Below are 4533 nucleotides of genomic sequence, written 5' to 3' on the forward strand. Positions count from 1 at the left end.
AAAAAAAAAAAAAAAAGAAAAGGAAAAAGAGTGAGGCTGACATCAGTACCCAGCAAAATCAATCTAGAGTGACCAAGGTCAAGGTATATTCTAAAACAACTTCTGGGCTTTATAGTAAAAGGAAAAAAATATTTGAGCAACTAGTCAAAATCTCAAGTCACTTACACAGGAAAGGAAATAAGATTGTCATTAGACATTATTCCAGAAGAAATGAATTTAACATTCCTTGAAGATACTCAAGGAAGGAAAATATGAGCCAGAGATTTTATAGGTAGCCAAATGCAACAAGTTTTTATGTACATAAAAGAACCAGAGAATACTGCTCCCATGTACCTTTCCTGAGGAATGTACTAAAGAAAGATTTTTTTAAAGACAACCAAAATGGAAAGATACTGGCATAAGAATGAATGGTGAACATTAGATGTACCTTGACCCATAAAACTATGATGGTTATAAAAAGAGTAAACACCCAGGCAAAGTAGATACTGTATAATAACGAAAAGGAGATAATGGTGAGAGAGATAAAAAATAAAATATTCTTGTTGATTGTTTTATAGTTACTGATGTGGTAAAAAGGTGTTTATTCAAATGAGATATTGATGGATAGGGATGAGGGAATAAAAAAGAAATGAACTAATTTCGATATTGCTGGAAACCAATAGATAACAACAAAATAAGATGGGGAACTAAGGTTATTTTAGCATAAGTATAAAAGTAACCATTAAAACAAAACCCTTCCAAACACCAAATATATTGAGAGAACAAATAAAATAAATCACATAATGAAAAACTAGTGCTATAAATGCTTGCATATTTATAACAGAAAACAATATGAAGTGAAAAAAGTAATGTGCAAAGAAATATACATAGATATTTGCTTTTAAAAAGGCTAAATAACAATATATGTGTGTGTATGTGACGGTTAATTTTATGTCAACTTGACCGTGCAATGGGGCACCCAGATTAAACATGATTCCTGTGAATGTCTCTATAAGGGTGTTTTGGGGTGAGACTAACATTTGAATCAATGGACTCAGTTAAATAGATGGCCCTCCCCAAGTGGGTGGGCATCATCCAATTCATTGAGGGCCTGACTGGAACAAAAAGACAGGGAGGCCAGGTGCGGTGGCTCACGCCTCTAATCCCAGCATTGTGGGAGGCCAAGGCTGGCAGATCACCTAAGGTTGGGAGTATGAGACCAGCCTGGCCAACATGGTGAAACCCTATTTCTACTAAAAGCAAAAGAAATACAAAAAAATTAGCTGGGTGTGGTGGCAGGTGCCTGCAATCCTAGCTACTCAGGAGGCTGAGGCAGGAGAATCACTTGAATCCAGGAGGTGGAGGTAGCAGTGAGCCAAGATTGCGCCATTGCACTCCAGCCTGGGTGACAGAGCAAGACTCTGTCTCAAAAAATAAAAAAAATAAAAAAAAAGAAAAGAAAATTAAGAAGGAATTTGCCCCTTTTTTGCTTCCTGCCTGCCTGCTTGAGCTGGAATATCTGTCTTCTGCTCTTGGACTGGGATTTTCACAATCGGCTTCCCTCGTTCTTAGGTCTTCAGACTTGAACTGTAATTCCAGCTACTTGGGAGGTTGAGGCAGGAGAATCACTTGAACCCGGGGGACGGAGGTTGCAATGAACCGAGATCACATCATTNAAATGGCAGAAAATTAGAAACCTATATTAATTAGGAAAGGCAAATGGAAACTCAAGTATATATATTTATATATTTAATTACTTTTATTTTAAAATAAATATAAAATACCTTCTTTTATATTTATTTTAATGTATTATGAGACATAAATCCCTCCTATTGTCATATATATGATCTACATGTACAATTAAGATGGATACATACACATCTTTGTATCCGTGTGTGTGTGTGTATACAAGCTTTGTTTGGAGCTGGAAAGTAGCAGATCCAGGATTCAAATTTGGGTGTGGGTGATAGTCTTGCCACCGTATTATGCTTTGTAGTAGGTATTAGAACTTGATGGTGGAGGGTAGGGGTGAATTCAAAGAGCATCTAGTTCTTTTCAATATAAACAAGAATGTTTATAAACACCAAACTTATCACAGTAGTCACATTTAAGGAGTGGAGAGGGATTAAGGAGAAAAGAGAATTTTGCATTTGTGTATCACTTGACTTTTAAAATAATAAGAATCGGTTCGTGTTGTATTGTCAAATTTCAATAATTAATGAAAATAGTCTTGTACATAGTTGGTGTCAATGGCAAATGATCCAGCCATGTTTGAAATAGTTTGGAAGTTCTTTATAAAGAACCCATATGACGCAGCATAAGTTACCATATGACCCAGCAATTAATTTCTTAGATATTTACCCAAGAAAATGAAAGCATAGCTTGCAAAAGATGTGTACACAAATATTTAAAAGTTTTATTCATAATCACTAAAACTGGAAACAATCCATATGACCATCAATAGATGATTTGATAAATAAGTCGGGGTACTTCTGTACAATGGAGTATAACTCAGCAATAATATGTAACTAACTGCTGATATGTACAACAACATGGCTGAATCACAACAGCATTATGCTGAGTCTAACACAAAATATTACATGTATGATTCTATGTATATGATATTCACTAAAAGAGAAAGCTGAAGGGACAGAAATCAGATCAGTGATTGCTGGGGTTGGAAGAGGGTTGGAAGAGAGCATTGGCTATAAAATGGCACTAGAGATCTTTATGGAGTGATAGAAATAGTCTACATCTTTATTATAGTTACACAACTGTAGACAATTTTTTTTTTGGGGGGGGGATGGAGTCTTACTTTGTCACCCAGGCTGGAGTGCAGTGGCACAATCTCGGCTCACTGCAACCTCTGCCTCCTGGGTTCAAGTGATTCTTGTGCCTCAGCCTTCTGAGTAGCTGGGATTACAGGCACCTGCCACCACACCCAGCTAATTTTGTATTTTAGTAGAGACGGGTTTCGTCATGTTGGCCAGTCTGGTTTCAAACTCCTGACCTCAGGTGATTCACCCACCTCAGCCTCCCAAAGTGCTGAGATTACAGGCGTGAGCCACCGTGCCAGGCCAACTGTAGACATTTGTTAAAACTCATTAAACTCTATATCTAAAAGGGATTAATTATAGCTTGTCATAAATTATAGCTTGTATTATTACTATTATATAACTATATATTATATAGTTTTTTCTACCTAATTTTATTATATATGTATATTGTTATTATATTACATAATTATAGGTTAAATGCAGGGCATGTAGCTATTCAGTATGGCTGCACAGAGGTAGCTGAGAGGAGGGTTCTTCAACCCCACCCCCCCAAACATTGAATGATCAGCTCTAGATGGTAGAATCATACAGGTATAAATGGAATCAGTTAATTACAGTGGCAGTTGAGGCAGAATAATCAGCTAGGTTCTCAAAGTTAATGGCGACAAGAGAATCTGAAGAGGCATACGATGTTCCAATTCAGGACTCAAAAGTATTTGTTAAATGGATGAATGAGCACATGAATCAATGGAGGAAATTATGGAAAAGATGACAGCAGCAGCAGTGAGGTTTTAAAATCTTCCCCAATCCCCTGTCCCCATAAAAAAGAACAGATCAACTCTAATAGCAAAATCCAAGGCCCAAAGTCAACATCTTAATAAAATCTAGATGAACAAGATATTCTCATGAACCTCAAAATATGAGCAGATGGATAAAACCACCAATAATAACTAAAGATCCACATTGTCCACGCAGGAGAGAGGAATGAGGCACCTGACAGACCTGAGACAGAATTCTAAAACTGGTAGTAGGTACTCAATAAAAGCAGAGTTAGACCAATTTGGGAACAGTTACTGAAATTGGGAGGGGTCTTTGCACACTCCAATGAAGATGTGGGTGTATGGGGCCCAAGGTAAGGTCTGAAGGTGCTGACGCTTGACTTTGTGGACCTTTATAATTACAAAGCTCTGCTGGAGAAGAAAGCCTTAAACCAAGAGTAGACTTCTGAGAGCAGAATCCACATGGGGAAGCACAGGGTGACAGAGATAAAGAGAAAAGAAGGCCTAGATAAAAGAGCAGAGGAACCATATGTCAAAATACATAAGAACATAAAATACATTTTTTGGCTGGGTGTCGTGGCTCATGGCTGTAATTCCAGCACTTTGGGAGGCGGAGGCGGGCAGATCCCTTGAGGCCAGGAGTTTGACACCAGCCTGACCAACAAGGCAAAACCCCATCTCTACAAAAAAATAGAAAAAATAGCTGGGAATGGTGGCATGCAACTGTAGTCCCAGCTACTCGGGAGGTTGAGAGGGGAGGATAACTTGAGCCTGGAAGGTTGAGGCTGCAGTGAGCCATGACCACACTGCTCTACTCCAACCTGGTGACCAAGCCCAGGAGATTGAGGCTGCAGTGAGCCATGACCGCACCACTGCATTCCAGCCTGGGCAACAGAGTGAGACTCTGTCTCAAAAAAATAAATTTTATATATAATATATTATATATATTATATTTATATATAGTTTATAGATATTATATATAATATATATTTTATATA

This window comes from Rhinopithecus bieti, unplaced genomic scaffold, assembly GCF_001698545.2.
Source record: "Rhinopithecus bieti isolate Rb0 unplaced genomic scaffold, ASM169854v2 scaffold_757, whole genome shotgun sequence".
In the NCBI taxonomy this organism is placed as follows: domain Eukaryota; kingdom Metazoa; phylum Chordata; class Mammalia; order Primates; family Cercopithecidae; genus Rhinopithecus; species Rhinopithecus bieti.